We start from the raw sequence: 27031 nt of genomic DNA on the forward strand, positions 1-27031 counted from the left end.
TTGGGAATCATGATACCTTGTAACCCTTCAGGGATGAAATGTGTAACAATGTCATAGCCTAGACATGAACTGGAAAGAAACACGGGAGGTGCTAAGGCTTTTCCATGGAGTATGAAGATGTAGCGAAATGTCACCATTGAAACTAATCTTGCACAGAGCTTTCAACAATCCTGAGCCCTTATGATTTGACTTTGCCTTGGAAGTGGGCAGTGGCTTCTAGCCAGTTCTCAAATTGTTCTCCCCTTCCAGCTGCTCAATCCCCCTCCTCATGGCTCCGTATCTGGAAGAATGATTCTGGGCACTTGTCCATGGGAAATTCTCCCTTTCCCTCTACCCAGCCTCCCAAGAAAGTATATATATATATATATATATATATACACACACACACACATATATATATGTGTGTGTGTGTGTGTGTGTGTGTGTGTGCGTGTGTGTGTAGTGCCACGTCCTACCCCAATACACCTAATTTTTTATCTCTCTTAAAAGCAAAAGCTCTGAACTTGGAGAGAACATTCCTGCCCACCATCGATGGCCAGGATATCTGTATATTACATGGAGTGTCTCTTCTCTGGCCTTTCCCCCATGGGGTTAAGATGACTTCCCAGGTACCATCATTCCCCTGGAGAAGACTCACAAAACGCCCTGGGCCACTGTTGGGGAAGACCATGGCCCATCGTTTGGATTGAGTGGTTTACATCCAATAGGGCATTGGAATGGATTCTAGGGTTTGCACCTGTATATCATAGACAGGCCCCGAGACACCAGGAGTGTGGATCCTCAAACCCTAAGAGGGATTTTGGTTTGGCTCAGCTGCTCTGCATAATGGCTTGGTGAGCCTTCCAGGTGGTGTCACAGGACTTTCTCAAGAAACAGAAACCACAAATCATGTTGAATGTATCACATCCAGTACATTTATCCCAAACTGGACACAAACCTTGATGCCTTTGCCAAGTTTTTTCTGTACAACCACAATGTTTCAGGGTGAAACAAAAGTGCATTTTGTGAGTGGAGCAAAGGCTTAATACCATGGTTTCTAATAAAGGTCAAAGGCCTAGGATAGATTTGGGTGAAATCAGCTAAGGTTCTTTGCTCAGCTCGGACCTGGAGCTTGTTGGGGTTTCAGATTTCAAAAAGAAACTTTTGCTCAGCAACAACGCTTATTATGTGTCCTTTAGAAACTAGTCTTCGTACCCAGAGGCCTCTTCAGCATGTATGTTGCTTGAAATGTTCTAAAAGCCACAGGGAACATTTTTCCAATGAATCACAATCTGTCTGGGAAGTCAGAGAAATCAAACAAGCCTCAGTTTTTCCGTGGACCATTTGGACATTTCAGATAACAATGGGCCGTGGCTGCCATCCACGTGTTTTCAGACCTAACGATGAATTTGTTATCTGAATGTGGCTGAGTCGGGAAGTGAAAGTCTGCAAAGGTAAGCGAAAAACGGAATGATTTTAGCAAAGCGTCCTGGCTTCATTTGCGAAGTGGTTTTTCCAAGATTCGCTGATCCCCGTGTCCAAATCCTACTATAGGAGAAATGTCCGAATTGCTTCACCAAAGCGTGTCTGGATTCCTGTACCGGGGCCGGAGGAAGAAGTTAATTAGCTCAGGAGCACCTTTCAGACTGAGAATCAAAACAGCCCAGGGCAGAAAAAGGATAAAGAGCTGCATCGAATTGCAGGCTCCCATTCTAGAATCCGTAGTGTGGCCTGTGGACGTCCTATTTCTTCACACCTCATCCACACCAGGCGAACAGTAGCCGCTATGCAGGCCCAGCCTTGTTTGCACAGAGCCTGCCTGTGGCTGGTTTCATTTGGCCCAATCCAGAAAACCTACACAGCTGGTTCTCCACTTGGAATTTCCTGTGCATGAAAAGCCATTGCCTACCAACTGGAGAGAAATCAGTGCCCAGAAGACCCACTAGGGATAGTCTGGGGCAGCAGCTGGAGTGACACTCCTCCTTACACTGTGACAGAATGAATTGTTAAGCAGGTTCAGAATAAGAGCACGATGTGAGGGCTCGGTGGTTTTTTTCGTAAGCTCAGACATATGCACTTTTCCAGTGTTTTTGAAAATACCCCTGTATATAGCAACACACGCTAAAGACAAGAGTGGTTCTTCTCCATGTGCCAAATCGGGTCTCTTTTATCATGACTGCACATCCCGGCCAGAGCCAGGGGCATTCAGGAAGGATCTGGAGCAGGGGCGCCTGGGTGGCTCAGTCTGTTAAGCATCCGACTCTTCGATTTCAGCTCAGGTCGTGATCTCACTGTTCGTGATCCCGAGCCCTGCATGGCGCTCTGTGCTGACAGCCCGGAATCTGCTTGGGATTCTCTCTCTCTCCTCTCTCTCTGCCCCTCCCCTGCTCATGCTCACACACTCTCTCTCTCGATAAATAAATTAATTAATTAAAAAAAAAATAAGGGTCTGGAGCAGTTAGGAAATATCTCCTACAAGAAGTTTATGAGGGGCCCAACAATGCGGAGTTTTTTCAAAAAGGATTTAAAATGGTTACCAAGCTGCATGCTATAAAGCAAGAGACGGTGCATTTCACAATAAGTATTAAAATAAGGCAAACCGAAACTAAGGAGAGGGGGGGTGGGCAGGAGAACGATGAGCACATAAAATGCATCCAATGACCTCCTGTATGTTTGTTAGGGACCGGTCACAACTTTGGCTCCAAAATTTCTCTAAGCCACCATTAAAAGGGAAGTGCATCCAGTTCATTAAGCTGGATTAATGTGTCTATAAGGTAAATGTTGGCTCATCGGCTCAGGACAGGTACAAATATTAGGGACAAAGCAAGTAGCCCAAGGCCCAGGGTGCTTGGGAGCGGGAAGGCCAATTGTCTGCATGCACCTAAAGGCTGACCAGAGTCCCAGGATGTGTGACTTTCGGTGCTAAAACCAAGAAAGTGCAGGCTCCGGTCCTGGTGTGATGCACTCTGTCTCCACTCAGCCGGCTGACGGCCTCGGGGCCTCACGTTTCCTCCAAGAGCCATATGCAGGTGCTGACGGATTCTGCAGGCACTGCCCTTGGAGTTCTTGCAAGCTCTTGACCTTGCAAGCTGTTGGCTCGGTGTTTATAAAAACCAGTCAAAGCCACAGGGGCTGGGAGACCGAAGGGACAGCAAAGGGAGAGGGGGAACTCTTCCCCCTGGAAATCCCAGCAGAAGGCGTGGCTTTGACTTGGCAGGCTGCAGCTACAGGAAGAGGTGTCGGTGAGGAAAGCTGTCCATAAAAGGGCCTTGTGAAAAACGGGCTCAGGTCACCTACCTCAAATAGGCCCAGTGAATCATGCCCGGTGCCTGTTGGGCACGGCCGAGGTGGCAACAGCTGGTGTCCCCTCAGCGGGGCAGCCCGTGTCGCAGGGGCAGTCTTCTGTCCCTGGCCAGATCGCCTCGGACCTTCTTGGTTAGCACACCGGAAAAAATCCTCAGAGTGCTCGTTGGCAATGAAAGCTGCAGGTGTGGGACGTCAGACCCCGTAAGGCAGCTGTCACGGTGACCTTTTCCCTGGTGTCGCAGGCGAGAACGGAAGCACCCCCTCCCTTTCATCACCAGTGACCCAACATGGCTGTCCCTGTGCTGGAACATTCTGTCCTGTGTCAGCAGAGCCCTTCATCTCAGCACAGTGACTTTTGTTCAACAGAGGGACTTTTGCTACCCTATTCTAGGAGTACGACATAATCGTACCCGCCCCGACAGAGTCATCCTCTCTGGAAGGCTGACAATCGCTAAGGCTTCCCAGGCAAAAGAGCCGCCTCCTGGCAGACGCGTCTTTCTCGAACCTTCTATGGGGGTCACTGCTCTTCTTTCCACCACATTGACAAGGAGGCTGCAACATCATTCTCCATCTTTACTTGTACATTTTTTCTTGCAAATAGCCTACTCAGAGAATTTTCTGGACATCTCAGAGAAGGCACAAGACCTTGCAACACCACAGTGCTACAGCTGGCATGAACCCGAGGCTGTGAGACAGATCCAGGCAAACTGGCTTCTAAAACAGCCTTTTGGGCTTTTTAAAAGTATATACGGTTTTTTTAAAAAAACAGAGAATTTGAATTTATATCTTCCAGGAAATCAACCACTTGCCAAATTAAAAAAACAAAACAAAACAAAACATCTTTTGGGGACTTTCTTCCAAAGGTTGAACATGTCCCAGTCAAGACTTCCCTGGGTATTTCTGAATAAGCGACCCAACCTGAATATTTCCACAAGGTGCCCTGGATACAGAAGGTAAAAGGCGTAGTCCCTGCCCTTGAGGAGTTTGCTTTTTATCAGCAGAGGCAGATAAACAGCCACCGTCCTTGCGACCAGTGTTACTGGAGACAGACACACACGTGAGCCGGGGGGACACCCAGAGCAGGGTGCACGGCGGGGCTGAGGGCGTACGGGCACAACGGGAAGGCTTTCAGAAAATGAAGGCCGGACATGATCTTGAAGGACGCGTGGAATCAGGCATCGAGAAGGGCGAAAAACCCACGTGAGACGGGTGGTTGGTGCTTCAAACGGCAGCACGTACGGCCGAAAAGGTGGAGCAAGGCCAGACCCTAGAGGGCTTTGTGCGCCGGGGGGAGAAGGCCAGGCTTTCTTCCGTGAGTGCTGGGGGTTTACTGTAAAGAACTTTAGAGGGGGAAGTCCCCGATCGATTTGCACCTGGTGTCTCTGGAAAGGGGTAGGGAGAGAACAGTCTAGGGACAAAGATACAAGCTACGGGCTTTCAGTAATGGTCCGAATGGGAGGCGGAGGGGGCTGGAACCAGTGGTAGTAGAGGGGACGGGGAGACGGTGGCAAAATTAGATGCTATTTAGGAGGAACAACTAATAGGATTTTATATGTACCGGATATTGAAGGTAAGGAGGTGGAAACAATAAGAAAAACATCCCACGGAAGAGAAACATCTCTTCAAAGACAAGACAGCATACCCCGAACTGGGTATCAGACCACCGGGGTAGTAAATCTTGGGAAAAGATACACCTCCTCCTAAGAAACTAGATTTAATTTCTTGTGTGTGGGAGGAAGCCCAAGATGTGTCTGGGGACCGGGGACTGTTCTGCGGGGGCTCAAGGCTGCAGACGGGGTACAGAGGAGCTGACAGGTAGCTGGGGGCCGGATTGTGGAGCACAGAGCTTCTGTGTTCAAGTTTACATATTGCTGGTGGTTCACCTTTCATACAGAAGGAAGAGGTGGCCGGGGGGGGGGGGGGGGGGGGTTCAGAACACGCTGACGTCCAAACCAAAATCAGGATAATTCTGGGCTACCTCTATAGCTCGCTTTGATCAGGAAAGACTTGGTAAGGAAGCATACTGCACTAGGGTCACTTCATAAGGTTCTGTCCGGTCCCAACGGGCTCCCTTCCAAAGAGTAATCCTAGGAGGTGGGAACTAGCTAGTCCAGAGATGGGAGAAGCCCAGGGAGGTGGACTCATCTCTGCTGTGGGTCATGAAGACTATGCTGCCAACTTAACCTCAATACAAGGATAGGGGCTCTTCCAGGATCCTTGACATTCCGCCTTATTGGAAACTTTGTTGTTGTTTTTTTAAGTTTATTTATGTATTTTGACAGCGAGCGAGAAAGAGAGAGAGAGTGTGTGTGAGAGAACGGGGAGGGGCAGAGAATGGGGAGAGACTGAATCCCAAGCAGGCTCTGTGCCAACTCACAAACCGTGAGATCATGACCTGAGCCGACATCGAGAGTGAGATGCTTAACCGACTGAGCCACCCAGGCGCCCCTGGAAAAGTTGTCTTATGGAAAAGGTTTCATAACTAACCCAATGGGAAGCTCAGGTGGTTTGACAGAAAAAGAATCCCCCGCTGCATTTCCCTTGTTTGCAAGGAGGCTGGTTCAACGATCCTACCTGGACACCCCCTGTTCCCTACCCAACTTTCTCCGTACATCATTTTGCCACCAGAAGAGAAGCGCTCTTAACCAAGGTTCTCCTAAGACTACCAGATACACCATAATCTCCCTTTTTTCAAGAAGACACACTAACACTCGTAATCCATACTTCTGCTCTGACTGGCCGAGTTGTATGGGTGGCAAGAGACCGATGTGTTGGCTACCCGATCTGCTTCTGTCAGTTGCATTTATGTAATTTAGTTATTAATACAGGCATATCGCATTTAATTGCACTTCATGGGTTTTTACGTTTTTCTTAAGTTTATTTATTTGTTTTGAGAGAGAGAGCTTGCGATCAGGGGGAGGGGCAGAGAGAGAGGGAAAAGGAGGATCCCTGACATGGGGTTCAAACTCACGAACCACGAGATGGTGACCTGAGCTGAAACCAAGAGTCGGCCATTTAACTGACTGAGCCACCCACCCAAGCATCACTCACGGATTTTTTTTTAAAAAAGATGAATGAAAGGTTTAGAGCAATTGTGCATCAAACAAGTCTGTTGGTGCCATTTTTCCAACAGCATTTGCTCACGTCATGTGTCTGGGTCACATTTTGGTAATTCTTGCAACGTTTCAAACTTTTTCATTATTATTATATTTGTTATGGTAATCTGTGATCAGGGATGATGACACGCTGAAAGCTCAGATGATGGTTAACATTCTTAAGCAATAAAGCATCTTTTAATGAAGGTATGTACATTTTTTTTCAACATCATGCTATTGCACGTTTAATAGACTGCAGCTTAGTGTACATATAAACTTTATATGCCCTGGGAAACCAAAAAAATCGATTTTACTTGCTTTATTGCAATATTTGCTTTATTGCAGCTGTCTGGAACCAAATGCTCAATATTTCTGAGGTATGCCTGAATGCAAACTAATGAAATATGAGTGCAGAAAAGAGCAGTTTCTACGAAAACAAAGCTGAATGCCTTGCTATGAATTATATATTGGTGAGAAAACTGTAAAAGGAGAGGGAAATCACATAACGGTCCAGAAGGATGCTGCATTCCGAATGCTTCCCGTATTTTTTTTAACTTCTTCCTCTACTTTGAAGAAATCCAAATGATTGGGAAGGCCATATGGGTGTGGTTCATACCAGAAAGCCAAGGAGGAAATTCATTCCGTAGACCCAGACTCCAGGAGAAGACTTTGGCCCTGTACCCATGACTGGCCAATGAAGGTACATTTGTGTTGAGTTAAAGTAAAACAGTTAACAAAAAAATATATACAGGAGTGCCTGGGTGGCTCAGTCAGTTAAACATCTGCCTTCAACTCAGGTCATGATCTCACGGTTCATGGGTTCGAGTCCCACGCTGGGCTCTCTGCTGACGGCTTGGAGCCTGCTTCAGATTCTGTGTCTCTCTCTCTCTCTGCCCCTCCCCCCTTGCACTCTGTCTCTCTCTCTCTCAAAAATAAACATTAAACATTAAAAATATATATACATAAAATTTTTATAATTTTTTTTTCTGCCACTTTGCCTCTTGATTAACAGACAAACCACATGTCCTGCCCTCCGTCTCAACACTTACCCATGCTTTTCGTCTCCTGATCTTGGACTAGGTTTTCAATTCTCTGTACAACTTGACTGCCCCTTTCTTACTTTCCCACTCAAACTCATTCCTGATACAGTGGCCTGGTGGGCAGTCTTCTTCCAAAGATACTGGGTGTCTCAGCCCCTTCAGGATCCAGGTTTTGGGTCTAAAGCTTAAATATAAGCACTAAGGGACCCTCTTCAAAACATGTAACAGTAAATTAAAAATTCAGTATAGAAGCAAAGATTCATTAAAATGATTTTTTTAAATGATAAGTCACAAATGCTGACAAATACATGAACATCAAAAATTCCAGAACTCATACAACCCAATAGTAAAAAAAAAAAACCCAAATGATCCAATTTTAAAATAAGCAGAGGATCTGAATAGACATTCCCCAGGAAGACATCTAGATGGCCAACAGACACACGAAAAGATGCTCAACCTCACTCATGATCAGGGAACTGCAAATAAAACAATAAGGTAGCACCTCACACTTGCTAGAATGGCAGTTATCAAAAAGACAAGAAATAGCAAATGTTGTTAAGGATGTGGAGGAAAGGGAACCCTCGTGCACTGTTGGTGGGAATGTAAATTGGTGCAGCCACTGTGGAAAACAGTATTGAGTTTCCTCAAAAATTTAAACACAGAACTACCATATAATCCAGTTAATTCCACTTCGGAGTATCTATCCAAAGAAAACAAAAACACGGATTTGGAAAGTTGCATGGGCCTTCATGTCCGCTGCAGCATTGTTTATAATAGCCAAGATATGGAAACACCCTAAGTGTTCATCCCTGGATAAATGGATAAAGAAATTGTGGTACGTACCTATTTGACCTTTGAACAACATGGGTTTGAACTGTGTGGGTCCGTTTATGTGTGGATTTTTTACAGTACAGTTCTGTACATCTATTTTCCTTCTGATTTTCCTAATAACATTTTCTTTTCTCTAGCTTCCTTTATTCTAAGAGTATGGGCTATAATGCATATAACACAAAAAAATGTGTGTTAACTGTTCACGTTATTGGTACAGCTTCTGGTCAACAGTAGGATCTTAGAAGTTAGGTTTTTGGGGAGTCAAGTTATATGTGTATTTTTTTCTACAAGGGGGGCTGATGTCCCTGAACTTCACAGTGTTCAAGTGTCGACTGTATACAGTGGAATACTAGTCAGCCATAAATATCTTGCCATTTGTGACACCATGGATGAACCTTGGGAACATTATGCTAAGTGAAATAAGTCAGAGAAAGACAAATATCATATGATCTCACTTATATATGGAATCCAAAAAACAAAACAAACAAAAAATCAAGCTCAGAGATAGAGAACCGATGGATGATTTCCAGAGTGGGGACAATTGACTATAGTATATAATATATACTCTTGACTATAGTTATATATATATATATATATATATATATATATATATTCGATATATAGTCAAGTTGTAAAGAGAATTGCAGAGTCCAAGATCAGAGGACTATATGACTATTGACTATAGTAAACAGTATCATATTATTTGAAAGTTGCTAAGAGAATGGATCTTAAAAGTCCTTATCATGAAAAAAAAAATAAAACTGTGTGACTATGTATAATGACAGATGACTTATTGTGGTGATCATTCCACAATGTATACAATATGGAATCATTATGTCATACACTTGAAACTAATATAATGATATGTCAATTATACCTCAATCAAAATAATACAGAAAAATAACATAATGCTTTTTATTAATTAGTCACCTAACCAACTCTATAATACTTATTCCCAATTTTTTTTTTTTTTACAGCATACTCTTGGCCTTTTTATGACACAACACGTTCGTAATTTCATTTTCTATAGAAAAAAAGGGATAAGTAATTTAGTCTATCCTTGGATACGGCTGATTGTTATTTTTATTTTTAAATGTTTACATTGGTAGTTTATAAAAGTTGCTTTCAGCTTCACAATTCTTTACCAGGAATGACAAGCAAATTGCTAGAATTATTGTCAAATTTCAGAAAATCTATCAAGTGCCTTTCATATGAGAGCTGTAGGATTTCAGGGCATTCCAAGTTTTCTTCACAGTAACTAATTGTTAAAATTAAGAAAGTTGAGGGGCGCCTGGGTGGCTCAGGCGGTTAAGCATTCAACTCTTGGTTTGCTCGGTCCTGATCCCAGGGTCGTGAGATCGAGCCCCATATGGGGCTCCTCACTGAGTGTGTTGCTTGCTTAATATTCTCGCTCTCTTTCTCCATCTGCCCCTCCCCCGCTCTCACACGTGCGCTCTCTCTCAAAAAATAAGTAAGTGAATAAATAATAAAATAAAAAAATAAAATAAATTCAAATCAAATTAAGTTAAAAAAAAAAAAGAAAATTGATGTCATTAGCCAGTTTGTCTTGTGTATCCATCAGAGACAATGTGCGACTTTTCTGTTACCTTCACTGATATCCGTACCTGAGGTCAAATCAGCAAGGAATGAAGGAGGACGTCTGTAGAGGCAGTTGGGCAAGGTCATCTCAGTAGAGGGAACAGCATGGAGAAGAGCATGCACCAGTGAAGGCAGACAGCCCAGAGCTGATAGACAAGCAGGCAGCGGTGTGCAAAAAGCCCACAGAGTCTCACAGGGAGGTGTGATGTGTTGCCGGCAAGTGGCTGAGGACAGACTGTCTTGATCTTAAGAAGCTAAGAGGTCACTAAACAATGAAAAGCACTAGAGGGTAGTTTTTAGATCATTACCGTTGGAGTCAGATGAACCCCAGTTTAAATCCTAACTCTTCCACTTCTAGCTGCGAACGCCAGCTACCAACAGATTAACTACCTACAGAAGTGTCTGCAAAGGACACAGATCGATCCCAAGGCTACGGACTGAATGCTTGTGCCCCCCACAAATGTCTACGCTGAAATCCTAACCTCCAATATAATGGCATCAGGAACTGGGGCATTTGGGACGTAATTAGGTCACGAGGGCGGAGCCTTCATAAATGGGACTGGTGCCTTTGGAATAGAGACCCCAGAGAGCTCCCCTGTCCCTTCCATCGTGTGAAGACACAGCAGGAAGTCCGCGACCCGAAGGAGACGCCTCACCCCGCTGTGCCGGCACCCTGAGCTCAGACTTCCGGCCTCCACAACTGTGCGAAATAAATTTGTTTCACAAGCTACCGAGTCTGTGGTATGTTGTGATCACTGCCCAAACAGACTAAGACACTCACGAACTCCCGGTGTGTGCCCAGTTCAATGCCCCGAGCCAGACTCCGAATATGGCCCAGCCACTCCTCGTGCCACCTAACCACAGTGAAATAGACAGAAGGAAGAGGCAGAATCTTAACCAGTTCCCACTAACACATCTGACTTTGGTACATTTAACAAAAGCAACTGACCACGGGAACACATTTCTAAGGTTCCTCCAAGCCCTCTGTGCATGATGGTGCAGCCTGCCGGCATTAGGAACAGGAGAGGAGCCCCAGATGCTTCTGAGGCTAACTCGGGGCAGTGCCTCAGCTAGGCAGCTCTGGGAAGGAGGAATTCTCACCAAGGGGCGAGAAAGAGGGACAGCTGGGCGCTTCTCTGCAGAGGAGTCACTTAAATACAGGGAACCTGGTTGGGCCGCCGATCGTACATGTGCCAGCGGTTGGCCAGACCCGGAAGACGAAAAGACATAAGATGGCCCCTGCCTCTTAAGGGTTGAACCCAGGGCTTGCAAATGCAGAGTCCTCTAGAAGCCTGCAGGGTAACAGACAAGGTGAGGAGTCAGGCGTGGCCGTGAGCCCCACGCTTTCTCCGGTTCGGTCAAGTGCCTCAGAGTGACAGGACTGGCCTCACGGGCAAGCAGTCCTACAGGTACACAGGGCTCTATGCTCATAGGGCCCCACAGAAGGATTTTAATGCTCTTGATATAGTTGTTTCATTATCAAATTTTAGTTTTGAAGTTGTGTTTTGTGATGAGATCTGATGGGACCAGGGAGGTGGCCCCGGGAACTTGAAGCCTCAGCTCACTAATGGCTGTCTTTTACCACTTCCCCGGGGGGGGTTCATGTGGGGAGACTAGGATAGAGCTATAGATCAGGGAGTCCGGCCTCTACAGAGGGGAAGTAAAACCACGGGAATGGCTGGGTTTGATGAACTTTACCGTGAAAGGAGAAAAGGGGAATCCATTCCTTGGGGAATGTTGTGGGGTGAACTGTGTCCCCCCAAAAGATATCCTGTGCCTTGAACCTAAGCCCCTGTGAATATAACCTTATTTGGGAATAGGGTTTTGGCAGATGTAATCAAAGCAAGATGAGGTCATACTGGAGTAGGATGGGCCCTAAATCCAATGACTCATGTCTTTATAAGAGAAGGGAAAGGAAGATTTGTCTACAGATACAAAGAAGACACAGGGAAGGAGGCCATATAATGATGGACGCCGAGATGGGAGTGACATAGCTACAAGCCATGGCTTGCCAGGAAGGCCAAAGAGGATATAAGATGCTAGAAAGAGGCAGGGGACAGATTCTCCTTCAGAGGAGCATAGCCCTGCCGACGCTTTGATTTAGGACTCTGAGCTACCAGAACGGTGAGAGAATAAATTCCTACGGCATTAAGCCACCCAGTTTGTGGCACTTTGTCACGGCAGCCCCAGAAAGCTATCTCGGGCAGCAGGGATGTCTCAGGGGTGGAGGAAAAGGAGCCGCAGGAAGACGAGCGGGCGAGGGGCAGCTGAGGCAACGGCAAGGAGTCCAGTACGTTTGGCAAGTAGATGTTTGCAGTGGAGAGGTGGGAGAGTAACCTCGATTTCTAGGAGTTGGGGAATACATAAAAGATAAGGAAGTTGTAAAAGTTAACGTGAGACTATCAAAAGGTTTTGAAAGGAAAAGTAAGGGTCCTCTCAGTGAGGAGGGGAGGCACCCCAGCCAGGACATTGACACCGCTGGAGTATTTTATTTTATTTTTTTAATTAATTATTTACTTATTTATTTTTAATGTTTATTTATTTTTGAGACAGAGACAGAGTGCAAGTGGGGGAGGGGCAGAGAGAGAGGGAGACACAGAATCTGAAACAGGCTCCAGGCTCTGAGTTGTCAGCACAGAGCCCGACGCGGGGCTCGAACCCACGGACCGCGAGATCATGACCTGAGCCGAAGTCGAACGCTCAACCGACTGAGCCACCCAGGTGCCCCATGACACCACTGGAGTATTTTAGTGAGCCTGCTGGACTGAAGAAATCTCCCCTGGTGAAAAAATTAGACAGAGGTGGCCCTACACTTACGCTCCAAGGTGTTATGACGTCATCCAGTAAGTTAGTACCTGAAACGGATAGAATGTTCTATGTATCTTCTTCCTGTTCTTCCCATGCTCCCGTTTTGAAGTGTCTTTATCAAAACGTCCTGAAGTTTTCAGATCGATGTTTCTTTGAGAAATTCCTACAATCCTGGTCTCATGCAGAAAGACCACCCTATGTCACATCTCCCTGCCTGCTTCCCTTTCAGAAAGTCTCCTTCTGTCCACCAAGTCAGAAACATCAGTATGGTGTCAGCATAACTTATGTGGCCAACACGTGAACTCGTGCCAGAGTCCAGGCCACAAGAAGCCCTCGTCGGTGGGGACCGTTGAGCACAAAGGGTCTTTGCTGGCATGCATCCTGGTCTACCCTGCGGACTCTGAGGTCAGCTTTCCCCATGTCACCAGTCGTGTACCCCCACCATCACCACGCGTCGTGTTCCCAGTTCTGTTGCTGCCGCCATGCTATGTTTTGATGGCAGGAACAAACTCTTGTTCGTGGTGAACAGCAGGCAGATAAAGGAGACAAGCTCAGTAGGGTCCAGTGTGGACCCCAGGCTCACCACACGCTAAATGACATGGGTGGGTTGTCCATAGAGAACAAAATCTGAAAGGCTGAAACCATGGTTCTTAGCAGGCTGATTCTACTTATTCTCCCCGTCTGCCGCCTAGTCTGGCCTTACAGCTTTCATTAGCTTCTGTCTCGTATTTCCCGAGAAGAAAGCTGACATTTTCTCGCATTACTGGGCAGTGTCGTGGGCTCAGAACCCTCCTAGAAAAGGCTTGTACAAACTCCAGGGCCCGGAGGCAGCCAGGTGAGTTTGAACTCTGGCAACCCTTGTTACCAAGCCTAGTGGGATTAACCCAGATCTTTCCAAATAAGCATGGCACCAAGCTGTGAAAATACTTGCTAAATTAAGCTTTATTTGGTTTGTATTGACTTCCTCTGCTCTCCACTCTCTTTGAAAACATCAAAAATGAGACCAGTCGGTCACACTAACAAAATCTTCCTTCCAAACTGAAATAGTCTCAAGATGATTCTGTGAATTCTGAACAGTGATAATTATTACAGTAATCAACGCAGAGACTATTGGCTCCTTAAGCAATGCACCGAGCGCTGCATTCACTTATCTCATTAGTTCTTCAAAACCGTCCCAGCAACTGACAAGATCCCAGTGAAGTTCTGTTTCCCAAAATTCACGCTAGTTCCTGAAAGGGCTTTCTAAGTCACATTCCCATAAAACAGTGTCGAAGGGCAACCGGCATCTACAAACTACAGTTGATGAATTTGATTTCTATATTCAAATAGATATTTATTGAACAATAAATTTGGGCGGGGGGACTTGGAGCAGAGAGCTTCTGCTGTGGAAAATGGCCAAAGGTAGTGGTGATGGGTGGTGTGAGAAGAGGAAGAAGAGGAGAGGCAGGTCTGTGGTGAGACAGAAGGGGAGCTGAGCCTATCAAGGAGCAGCAGCAGACACTGTGCAAGACCCCTGGGACCAGAAAGCCCCCGGTCCGAATTTCTAGGCCCCCCACTCATCCATGGAAGACCCGGCTGGAACAGTCTGTGTTAGGGGCACCCTGACGTCGTCTCTTTGGCCTGACCGTGAGTCCCCGCCCATCGCTCTTTCTTGAATAATTCTTTGTGGGTTTTTGGTCCCTTAAAATCAATAGACCTTGATGAAAACACCTAAAATATCATAAAATCTGGAAGAGTTAGGTACGTCCGAAAAAAGCCTTCAAGATTGTTCATTCCAACCTGTTCATTCTAAGACAAAGACCTGAGGCCCAGAGATGGTAAGTGATGTCCTCAGGCCACAGAGCTGGGATTTAGTCTAGATTCCTCCGGTGTGGCATTTCTAACAAGTCACAAGGTCTCTCGCTTGGAGAAGTGTTGGCAAACACACAGAAGGACTGAGAGCTGTCCAAGTGCACACTGATATCACCTTTCTAGACTAGAGAATAGATTAGCTCTACCTCTGCATTCCATTTGGCACCAGAAACCTATGACCATTGCCCATTATTCTAAACTGTATTTTTTAAAAAATTTTTAAGCTTTTTTAAAATGTAGTTTTGAGAGAGAGAGAGAGAGAGAGAGAGAGAGAGAGCACTAGCAGGGGAGGGGCAGAGAGAGAGAGAGGGAGACACGGAATCCGAAGCAGGCTCCAGGCTCTGAGCCGTCAGCACAGAGCCTGACCCGGGGCCTGAACCGACAAACTGTGAGATCGTGACCTGAGCCAAAGTTGGTGCTCAACCGACTGAACCACCCAGGCGCCCCTAAACTATAGTTTTTTTTATGCCAGCTGGCATAGAAAAAAGATTGTTTTCTACCACTTTATACCCATTTTTATCTTAAAAAAAAATGTAATAGTAACCTATACTTCGAGTCTGTTTACCCAAACAGATTCTCTGTTCTATAAATCATCTTAATTAATATATGCTGTTTAGTAACGATACACGGAAGAAAATAATTAAATGCCACCCTAATGTTAAGATGTTGTGTATGTGAGCAAGTGTGTGCATGTACATTCTCTGGGTATTTTTAAGTTTTATTGTTGTTGGCTTAACTTTTGCTATTTCGATTTGGTCTTCCCCTCAACACATGTAAATAACAGCCTCAAACCGAGAACAGTAGAACAATGGGTAAACAAGCTAAGGCGTATTCATGCAAGAGAATACAACTTGGCAATAAAAAGAAAGGAACCACAAGGATGGATCTTCCAGTCATTGTACTGAGAGAAAGCAGCTTTACATTAAGTACAAATGATGTTGTTCAACTTACATGACTTGCTAGAAGACAGAAAAATTAGTCCGTAGTGGGGAAAAAAAAAATCAGAAAAGACTTCTTCTGGGGTGGAGTAGGGGCAAGAAATTGACAGGGAAGGGTCACAGAGCAAACTCCAGTAGTGAACATAAAGTTACCTATATTGCTGGGGATTTGCATTACAAGCGTGTGTGCCTATCCCAAAACCCAGCCCGTGCACACGGAAGATTTGTGCATTTTGTTGTACATAATTCTACACCGAAAGGAAAAAGCTGCAGACAAATACTGAACTCAGAATTAGCCATGATACTGACTAATTTACTTTGCAGCCTATCATACAAAATAAGATTGGTGAGCAGAGGCACCTGGGTGGCTCAGTTGGTTAAGTGTCCAACTCTTGGTTTTCGGCTCAGGTCATGATTTCACGGTTAGTGGGTTCGAGTCCCTTGTGGGGTTCTGTGCTGACAGTGAGGATCCTGCTTGGGATTCTCTCCCCCAACCTCTCTCTGTCCCTCCGCATCTCGTGCTGTCTTTGTCTCTCTCAAAATAAATAAATACTTTAAATAAAAAAAAGAAGAGAGCAAAAGCCAACAGGCATCCTCATTTTCCTTTCAGAACCCCTTGGGCATCACTAAGAAGCACGGGCATAGGGCTTGGAGCCAGGGCCATTGTGAGCATGTTTTGATACCCTGGATTATTTCTATGGCAATGAAGACAGAAAGACTAGTGGAGACGAAAGACAATTCCCTGTTCCAGCCTTGGGGAAAACAAAACAAACACCTGAAGAAAGGCAACAGGAAAAGTACAAATGTTCCCCAACCCCCACACAAGATTAGCCCACGTTATCAGCGGAGACAAGGCGTGTTAAGGAAAGATAGTGCCCGAGCCAGCTTGGAGGCTAATCTCTCCAGGAATTAAAGCTTCATTAACTTTTTTTCAGCATTTCTCAGCAAGAACCCACAGATTTTGAACTCTGACCATTTGAATATTATTTCTTCAGATCTCTAAGGAAGAAAAAAGAAAAAAAAAAAGCCAACACAATGTGCCTCACAGTGATTGATTGATAAGGAAGTCATGATGCTTGACTGCTATTTGGGTCTTGTCACTTACTGGTAACGTCCTTCTTTACTCCGAGTCTGCCCATATCCACACTTAGGGCAGAGATGCTTTCTTCTTTTCCCATCTCTCCATGAGTGCCCCCCTTCTCTTTCCAGTATTTGCTTTTTGAAGGGGGTCAGTGGTGAAGGAAGGGTTGGCCAGGAAGCACTGCTCTTTCTCCTTTCAGATTCTCCCATCTGGGCTCACTGCCTCTCAGGAACGGGCCATCACGTCCCTGATGGAGGCGGAGGAGTGCCTTGTCCCTCTGTCCGGGGGGACTGCCATCTTCTGAGACAGGACTGTTGGGCGCCACAGGAAAGAAGGCAGACGCCAGAGCATCCTGGGAGCCACCAAGCCCCTTCCAAAGTGAAAGTGAGTTTCCTGGAGTGTGTGTGTGTGTGTGTGTGTGTGGTATTCTGGGGAGGAGTGAGGTCAGATAAGGACCACAGAGGAGCAGAAACCAGTCTTTGCACACCCGCCTCCTTTCAGAGACTTCTGTGGCCAGGCCCTTTAGCTCATGGGTCCTTATGCTGGGGTCCCACCCAAGCCTTGAAAAAACGCCTGCAATTGCACCAGGCACACAGCAGAAAGAGCCTGGAATTCAGAATTGGGGAAACCCAGATTCCAGCTCCATGTTTCCTTCTGTGCGTGTTAAGGCTTCAGGCAGGGGGGGTACCTCTAGGGGCACAGGGTTAGTGAGCATTGGGTCCACACAGGCAGGACCGGCTTCCATGGGACTCCCTTGTGGGGACTCCTGGCTATGGCAGTGCCTGGAGCATGTTTGGGGTCTGTGAGAGGGTGCAATGGTATAAAGGGGAGAAGACTGAAGGCATTTCCTGTTCAGGGAAAAGTACAGCTCAGTTATCCAGCCTGAAGCAAGGGCCACTGTTAGCGTGTTCCTCCCCCCAGTTGGAGGGGAGGGGCTTATACTCATGTTCTGTTGTGAACAAATTACCACCAACAGTGGCTGGAAACAACACACGGCTTTCATCTCATAGTGTTTGGGGATCAGGCTTCCAGATGTGGCTTAGGGTCTCCCCAGGCTGGGATCAAGGTGTCCAGAGAGGCTGTGACCTCACCTGGGGCTCAGGGTCTCCTTCCAGGCTCTATGGCTATTAGCAGATTCCAATTCCTTGCAGTGGAGGACTGAGGTCCTGTTTTCTTGTTGACTGCTAACAAGGGTCACCGTCAGCTTCTGGAGGTCACCCCCAGGTCCTAGCCAGTGATCATCTCACCCACAACATGGATGCTTAAAGCCAGCAGGAGAATGGCTCCTTAGCCACAGGAGCCTTATACAATGCAATACATGTAATGTGACCGAATCCAGGAAGCCAGCCAGCAGAGAAGTCATCTCTTCTTTAAAGACCTCCTTTACAAGGGCGACCTCCTCCTGGGACGCCTGGATGGCTCCGTCAGTTGTGGGTCTGACTCCTGATTTCCACTCAGGTCACGATCCCAGGGTCATGGGATAGAGCCCTGCATGAGGCCCCATACTCAGTGGATTGGGATTATCTCTCTTTCTCCCTCTACCCCTCTCCCCAACTCGTACTCCCACATGCACTCTCTAAAATAAAAAAAAAAATAATAATTACAAGGGATACTTCCTTTTAAAAGAGACTCCTCGAGCTGCTTCAGGACCCTGTTGCCCTGGTTTGTATCTCTAACTGGAAGGGCTGAAATCCTGACTGAAATCCTTCAAGCTGAAGTTTTTGTTTTCGTTTTTTTTTCCAGCCTTGGTGAAAGAAGAGCAAATGATTCATAGATTCACAGATGAGAGAGAGAGAAAGAAAGCAAGCTACAGAGAGGCAGAGAATGAAAGACTTGTAAATCATCCATTCTTCATATTAAAGCCTAAGAAAGCCTCAGGTTTGGGGTTGGGTGTCTCCAAAGACCAAGCTACAACCAGGCTAACTCTCCCAGTGTTAGGGAACAACTGAGGCAGGGAAGCAGAAATTATAGTTAGCAGTGAGGCTGTCAGGCCAATGCTCACCTCTGAACACCAGTGTGTTCTAGCCCTGACTTCCACTGTGTTCCTACCTTGGGCTATTCTAGGTCTTTCCCATCTACTTTTGGGTAGGTTGGCTTGGAGCAAAGGCATTCTGTATGAGCTATTTATTGCATGCTTACAGTGTGATAGGCTCTGTGGGAGCTCAATAAAAAGGCAAACATAAACATGTGGAAAATTAAATGGCAGTTTGAAATACACAGAAGACAAGAGATGCCAGGGGGTGGTGAGTGATCAATTGCCAGAGGGTGGGGATAAAAACCTTCAAGGAGTTCAGAAGAAGTAGTAATTGCCTCATGCTGGGGTGTTGAGTCAGAGGCTGGCTTGATGAAAAATTTTAGCATGGGTTCAGTCCAAACTACCCCACCCCCTGCTTTCCTCACCCTCCACTCTTCTCTCCCTAGATCTTCTGGATGTTTGGAAGTAGAGGTGTTTTCCAAGTAAAGTTCTAAGAACAGTTGGGGGCTCCATCTAAACTGGCTGTGAAAGAACAGCAAGAAAGCTCAAAGAAGTAGCAGCTTTTTAAAGTAATAATTCTTTTTCACTTGATGCAGTATCTTAGTTTCAGCAGGAGGTACATAAAGTTATGGACTGATATCTTTTCCTTTCATTAACGACTTCTATTCAAATAGAATCAAAATGCTTAATCACTCCGTTTAACACAAGCTGATCACAGGTGGTCAGCAGTGCTGTTGAGTCTGACCAAACCTCAGGGACTTGAGAAGTCATGAAACAAGCATTTCCTGAGTGCCTACTTAGAGAACAAAGCAGACTCTGAACTTGTCTTCCTAGAACTTCAGTTTACTGGCAGAGAGAGAATTAACAGGTAATTGTAACACAGTGCATTTTGGTTATCTATTGCTGTGTAAAAAAAAAAAAATCCTAAAACTCAGTGGCTTTCCCACAATTCCGTGGGTAGACTGGGCTCAGCTACAGCAGCTGCTTTCAGCTGGGAGCTCACCGGGGGCTGGAAGGCCCAAGGTGGCCTCTCCAGGGTCATGTGGTAACTTAGCTTGGGCTTCTTGACAGTGTGGTAGCTGGCTTCCAAGGGGGAATGTTCCAAGAGAATGAGCCCCAGTATGAAAGTTGTAGCAATCATTTGCTTAGATCATTTCAACTAATGTTCCAATGGCCAAAGCAAGTCATGTGACCAAGCCCACAATCAATGTGGGAGAGAACCACATAGGTTATGAAACCAAGACATGTGGTTCTTTTGGGGGAGCCACCAACATAACAATCCTCCACAGAGGGTGATAAATGCTATTAGATCAGAGCAAAAGGAGCACATGGAAGGGGCACCTAAACCAGATTTAAAGGCCAAGGGTGACTTCCTGGAAGAACGGACATTAACATGAGTCATGAAGGGTCTGTAGTGATGTCAGGAACATCTATAGTTCTTGCCTTTTGAACAACCCCACAAGTTATTATTTCTTGGTATACCACTTGTAAGATTTGTATTAGGTATACCATGCATATCAAGTGATTAATTTGTCTATTTGCAAGAATTAATCAGTTGACAGAAGACAGAGCCATGAACGTGCTTTTCACATGACTGATTAAATTGCCACCCTTCCTCTCCTACTTGCTCCTGTCCAGGTTCCCTGCAATACTGACTTTAAGTTTTGATTCTACATAGTATCTCCAGCTCTTGCTTTCAACTCCTTCAAACTAGTAATACTCTTACATTGACTGTTAAGCTTTAATTCTTGTAAGGTTATGACTTCCTGATTTCTCAACGGATTTTTCTTGAGATTCTGAAAACCATGTAAATTCCCCAAGAATGGCTGAGAAGGAATTCTCACACAGGTAAAGACTATTATTGTGGCTGAAACAAAGAATAAGAGGAGGAGATCATCAAATGAAGTATGAGATGTAGACGTCACAAGAAGAGAGAGGATCTCAATACGCCATTTCCTTTTGGAGCTTTATCCTGAGATAAATAAGACATCACTGAAACATTTTAAAAGGGGATTGGCATGATGAGAATTGCATTTTAGAAAGACCCCCAAAGTAGAGGTGCAGACAACGGATTGAGACAGGGAAATCGGCTAGTAGGCTGATGAAATTATGCTGGAGGGAGAGAGTGGTGGTCTGAACTAGGTAGGGACCTGGGTGATAAAGGCAAGTGGACAGATTTGAGAAATACTGAGGAGGAACATTTAACAAGACTTCCTGATGGATTGGGCATAGAACATAGGGGATTGAGTAAAGTTTACCCAAGAAGACACCCCAGGTCTTAAATGTTCAGAAAGCAGAGAGATCAACACCATTTCTTCTTATAACCACATTTCCACTCTCTCATTTATTTCCTTTTGTGGACTTTCTCCCTCCCTCCTTATTCAGTATCTGCCTTAAGCTTAGAGTTTCTTAAACAAAAACTGTCTTTAGAATTATGATTTTTCTGAGGCGCCTGGGTGGCTCAGTTGGTTGAGCATCCAACTCTTGATTTTGACTCAGGTCATGATCCCAGGGTCGAGGGATCGAGCCCCATGTTGGGCTCTATTCTCAGCATGCTTAAGATTCTCTCTCTCTCTCTCTCTCTCTCTCTCTCTCTTTCTCTCTCTCTTTCCCTCTGCCCCTCTCTCCTGCTGACACACTCTCTCTCTAGAATAAAAATAAAAAATAAAATTATGATTTTTTTCTACTGTAATACTCAAAGCATCTCCCACAGACAAATCTGTCCCATAATGTCTATTTTGAGTTTAAACAGTACTTTATCTCATTCTTCCGTCCAGAAGAGCCAAGACAAATTCCAGAGTGGAATTCCAAGATGAAGGAAACCATGCCTTCTCATGGAGCCACTGCTAGCCTGTATGATACCTCTGTGTTTCTGGAAAAGGCACCCCCTCTGCCTGGCCCACCACTTCCGTCTGTGGCTCACGACTGAGAATTCTGCCTGATTTGATGAGACAGGAGCAGTGAAAAGCATATTCATGATCTCTGCCTTTCGGAGGGAGACAGTTCTCCATGGTCGCTCACATTTCTCTTGCCAACAGGGGCACCATCTTTTCAAGGATGCTTACGCAGCAAATAGGTGAAAGGCAAAGAGAGCATTTCTGTCCAGAGGAAAGGGCAAGATTGTTTACCGTTCAGTACACCAAGCGTGGCTCCCTCTAAAGCCACAGTCAGGCATGTTTGCTTCTCTCCCATTATAAAAGATTGGGGTTCCCTAAGCACGGGGATCCTCAGCTACGATAACAAGCTGCTACGCACGTGGCATCCATCGGGATGTCTCCATAGGGTCTTGAGGAGCCAAGGGAACTGATGCATGAGCAGGAAGCTCAAGCCATCCTCCTGTGCTCTAATGGCCTCTGTCCCTGACCAGGCACTTCTGTCAGCATCCACTAACAGGTGGCAGGCTAACGTGTAAATTGTTAGCGGAGTCAAATCTCAGATCCTTCTGATTTCTCATGGAGCTTACATCCTAACTGGGCAAGAACAAGTAAACAAGTTGTGGCTAAGAACAGCTGAGGGGTTAAGACAGAGAAGGTGGGGACACGGCAGGGTGCAGAGATAGGGTGGTAAGGGAAGATGTCCCAGACGTGGTACCAGTCAAACAAAGACTGCACCCTTCAAGCGTCTAGAAGAGGAGTCAGGCAGAACCATCATGCGAACCGTGAGGCCCAGGGATGCCAGGCAGAGGGAACAGCACGCACATCCTAAGGCGTAGGTGAGAACCGGAAAGAAGACCAATGTGGCTCCAGGGCAGAGGGAAAGGTGGGCTTGGGGCCATCATGCACAATGTGGCTCCAGGGCAGAGGGAAAGGTGGGCTTGGGGCCATCATGCACAAAGCCTTGCATGCTGTGTGTGGGGGGGGAGTTTGGACTTTTGCCAGAGTTTTCAAGCAGTGAACTCACCCAGTTGACCTCCCAGAAGGTCACTGAGGGGAGCTCAGAGGGGCACGGGAGAGGAGTGGAGACAGAGATGGCCAAAGAAACACCTGGGGAGAGAATGTAAATGACCCACGGCAATGTGGATGGTAGACACCAAGGCCAGAGATCTGGGCATCACACGCTGATGACAGGCCAGGGTGCTGGAGCTTTTAGAAATGGTCCTGACTCTTTAGAAGAGATTCGGGATTGTGGACAAACATGTATGGATACTAAAACTAGTATTTCCCTGGTGACTTATTTTAGCAATGGCTTTATCTCCAGTTTGATTTTCTTTCGGCAAGGCCTCCAAACACTTTCCTCTGACCACCCTTACTAGCGGCCCATAGAGAAACACTTCGCTATGGATGAGACACTATGCTAGGGATGTTGCCATTGAAAGGAACCTAGAAAATGAATTCTCTCTACTTCATCTATTTTTCAGGCTTTAATAGCAGTGTTCTCGGGTGAGAGCATGTGTATTACCTTGGTTAAGACTAGCTGAGGCAGTGGTAAGTCTCTAACACGAGTAATCCTTGGTTGACAGGGCGCTCGGCTCCGCATGGGCGTTTAGGGCCTGGTGGATGGCCGCACTGGCTCGTGGAGCTGCACCGTCTGGAACGCGTGCTCTCCAACAAGCGGAAGAAAGGAGGAGATGAAACCCTCTGGTTTGTCATTGCCTTAGCTCAGAAATGGCGCATATCACTTCCACTTGTGGTCCATTGGCCAAAATTAGTGATCTGGCCTCAAGCTACCAGCAAGAAAGTCTGGGGAACGTAGAAAGCACGTGTAGTGTTTGGGGGAACATTGCTCCTGCCACAGGGTAGCTCTTAAACATTTGGGAACCAAAAGAGAGACGAAATCACATGGAATTTACCAAGTAGTGCCTTCTCGGTGTCAGGGACTTTGACTCTTGTCCCCATATTTATTTTCTGTTCCTACATAACAAATCACCACAGACCTAGTGTCTTAAGACAACACCCATTTATTTGCTCACAGTTCCGCAGGTGGGCTCAACTGAGTTCTCTGCTCGAGGTATCCTAAGCTGCAATCAAGGTGCCGTCCAGGCTGAGCTCTTCCTCGGGGCTTCTGGGGATCGAGCCACCTCTGAGCTCATTCAGGTTGTTGGCAGAATCCAGGTCCTTGTAGAGGGAGGGTGGAGAGGTCTCTCTCAAGTGCCCTGGCCCCCGCACATGAAATCTCCTTCAGGCTTCGAATCTCTGACTTCTCCTTCGGCTACCCGTAAGAGAAAACTCTGTTTTTACAGAGTGTAGAGGAGAACATATGAGGTTCCGAGACCCTGGCAGGTCTCAGAAAGCTGGGTGGGGTCCTGCCCCTCTGCTTCTCAGGCAGAGTCCTTGGGAAGAGAGCTGCTGGTGGTGTAGCAGGTCAGGGCTGGGGCTCTGTCATGCTCTTAGAGTTGTCTCAGTCCCACGTTGAAGCAGAAGTAGCAACACTGTACCTGTGTCCTTGGGTGTTGTGGAAGAAACGCAACCACTAGGACTCAGGGGGCATGTTGGGGGGGGCGGGGACAAAGGATTTCACTGTGGCTACCTGCATGGATCAAGGACAAAGGCCCAGATGAGATGCTGCATGTTTTAGGAGGTACCTATATGAGCAGATGACAGTTTAGGCCACCCACTGGCTCCCCTGGTGTAATGTTAAGCCCCCTGGAACCTGATATGGTACAAGCCATAACCTCAGGGAAAAGCAAGGGTGAGCTGAGTTTCTATCATCCAGGCTATAATCTGGAACTAGAAACCTAGTTGAGATGTAGGCAAATGGTATGTGCCGTGCTTCCTGGACACTTCAATTTTTGCAAGGAGGTCTAGACAGGCGCCATTATTGGGAGTCTTAGCTTGTTGTCCTCCTTGGAGGCAGCAAGCTCCCAAAGGCATCCCAAATGCTCGGGGCACTACTTCCGACAATGTAGGCCTTCTTCTTTGAGCCCAGACAGAAAAGGGGCTTTGGCTTAAAGGGACACATTTATTCAACAACCACGTATGCATCTACTTGGTACTATTCCAGGCACGGCAGATGCTGCAAGGCACCAGTCAGGTGTGGAGTTTGTATCATAACAGGGGGAGAGATGCCCAATAAGTAAGTAAAATATGTAGATGTCAGACTGTGTGAAGCACTACAGAGGAAAATCAAGCAGGGCGAGGAGATTGGGAATAGAGAAGTGGATGTGCAATTTCAGACAGGTGGCTGGGGAGTCCTCACCTGGAAGGGGACATGTCAGTGTGACCTGAGGAAGTATGGGAAGGAGACTTGCAGATATCTGGGAGAGGGGCCTTCCTAGGAGAGGGTACAAGAGTAAAGGCCCTGAGCCGGGTGCACACCTGACATTCGGGGACAGCAAGGAGACTGAGGTTCTAGAGCAGGGAGGGCCACAGGGATGACTATACAGATGTGGTCAGAGAGGTGCCAGGGACCCAGATCTGTGCACCCATTATGAAGATTTTGGCATTGACTCTGAGTGATAGGGGGAGATCCATTAGAATTGGATCTTTGGAAATTAAAGAGGTAGAAACTGGGAGAAAACAAGGACGAGGGAACACAACCATCTGTAGCATCCTGAGACCCTTAGAAAACGAAGGTGGTCTTTACAACTTTGTTTCTAAGACAGTTATCTCATTGGTTTGCAATTTTTTCCTCTCGAAAAGGTCACGCGATGACCAGAAAACTCACTGCCCGTCAGCGCTTACACAAACTGAAACAGCCCCCTGCTGGCCTTCAGCAGTTGCAGAGGGCGGCCATCTTTCTTAGGCCCAATGGGAGCCTTGTGGGATGCCTCACTCAACAGGTGGGAGGTAGGGCAGGGTTCTATTTCTTTCCATTTGATTTCTTCCCCAAAGGACAGCAACCCTGCAGGGTGAGTCCTGTTGGATGTTTGTGACAACCCATTCTGGAAATTGCCTCATGGTCCCTCTCACTGGCTTTTCCTGGGGTTTCCCAGGAGGGACCCTGATACACAGCTGCCCCAATTGCACAGGAAGGATAGATACTAGGAAGAGTGTAGTGACTTCCCCTCCTCAAAGCCTTCCCAGAGCACTTTCTAGTCACCCCCATGAAGCTGTGTGCCTTCAGGGATGGGGGGAGGGCACTCACTTTGACTTGTTGATGGCACCCAGTCCTGAGGCTGGTCAGGTGGCATCTCTCCCCTCAGGGTTTTTGGTCATCTGTTTAAGGCAAATCAAATCCTCAGGAGGAGGAGGGGAGAGGTCAAAGGTTGGAATGGCTTGGCTCTCATCCTTCTACTCTGCTTAGCCCAGGAATATCTCTTCATTAGTGTTCCTCCTCTATCCCACTGCCACCCAGGGTTCTGGGCAAAGAGGCCAAAGATGCTGTTTCTGGCTCCTCCCCAGTGCTGGAGCCACTGGAACTCCTACCTCTCGTCCCCGCCCATCCAGCAAGTCAGCTCTGTGTCACTGTGTGGGCCGTGTCCATGGTCTTGCAAGGCCGTGTCTGGGCTTGCTGTGGCCGCCTTGCGAACACACCCACATTAGCAGTGGGTGTCATCTGTGGGTTGTACAGTGTCCCTGTCAGGAATACCTGCGTACCTATTCAAGTGTACCTTCTGGAGGTTGCTGTTCGATACCTGTTATGGAATGGACTGTATTCCCCCCAGTTCATATGTTGAAGCCCTAACCCCGCCCCCCCATGTGACTATATAGGGACTTAGAGGACCTTTAAGGGGGTAATTAAGGCTAAATGAGGTCATAAAAATGGGACCTTGATCCAATATGACTGGTGCCATCATAAGAAGAGGAAAAGATACCAGGGAGGCAACAGCACAGAGAAGAAGCCATGTGAGGACACGGGGAGAAGGTGGCTATCTGTGAGCCAAGGAAAGAGGCCTCAGGAGAAGCCAAACCCGTCAACACTTTGATCTTGAATGTTTGGCCTGAAGAAGCTGAGAAAATTAATTTCCGTTGTTCTGCATCTCATCTGTGGTATTTCATTATGCACGCCCTAGAAAATGGATACAATACAGCTATGTTGTTATAATGGGGATACTGAGAAATCGAGATGGGAGGGTGGCTTGGGGGGAGGGAAGGGGGTGGGAGAGGGAAGCAAGGGGAGGCATTCTATTCTAAGACATCCACGCTTTTTAGTAAGACAGAGCTGGGCTGGGCTTGAAAAGCGGGAAACAGGACAGGGTAAATGCTGTTCAGTTTTGTCCGGATCCCACAGGATCTCCAACCTATGGGCTGCACCCTGCCGCTTTCCCCTAATTATCATTAGGAGCCTAATCCAGGGCCAAATGTTCTCCCTTGGCCTCCCGTTTGCCAAGAGCAGACATCTCCAGCTGGGAGTGTAATGATGCAAGTCCCGCCGCAGCTGGGGACCCCCCCACGCCCACCCCTGTCCCGGCTGCAGACAAGTCCTTATGTTGAGCCCCTAGTTTTCGCATTGAAGTTGGAAACGCTGGCATCCCAGGCAGGCGTGTGTTAAGCCAGGACTAGGCACAAATAGCTCTCCGCATTGTTCGACTACAGCACGGCAACACGTGCCTTTTCAAAATAGCAGCGCTGTGTTTGAAATTTCCAAGCGAAGTCCTGGAGGGCGGGTATCTGTCCGTCTGCCGCGCCCTCCACTGTGTTCATTCTAAG

The sequence above is a fragment of the Panthera uncia genome, chromosome B4 (genome assembly GCF_023721935.1).
Source record: "Panthera uncia isolate 11264 chromosome B4, Puncia_PCG_1.0, whole genome shotgun sequence".
In the NCBI taxonomy this organism is placed as follows: Eukaryota; Metazoa; Chordata; class Mammalia; order Carnivora; family Felidae; genus Panthera; species Panthera uncia.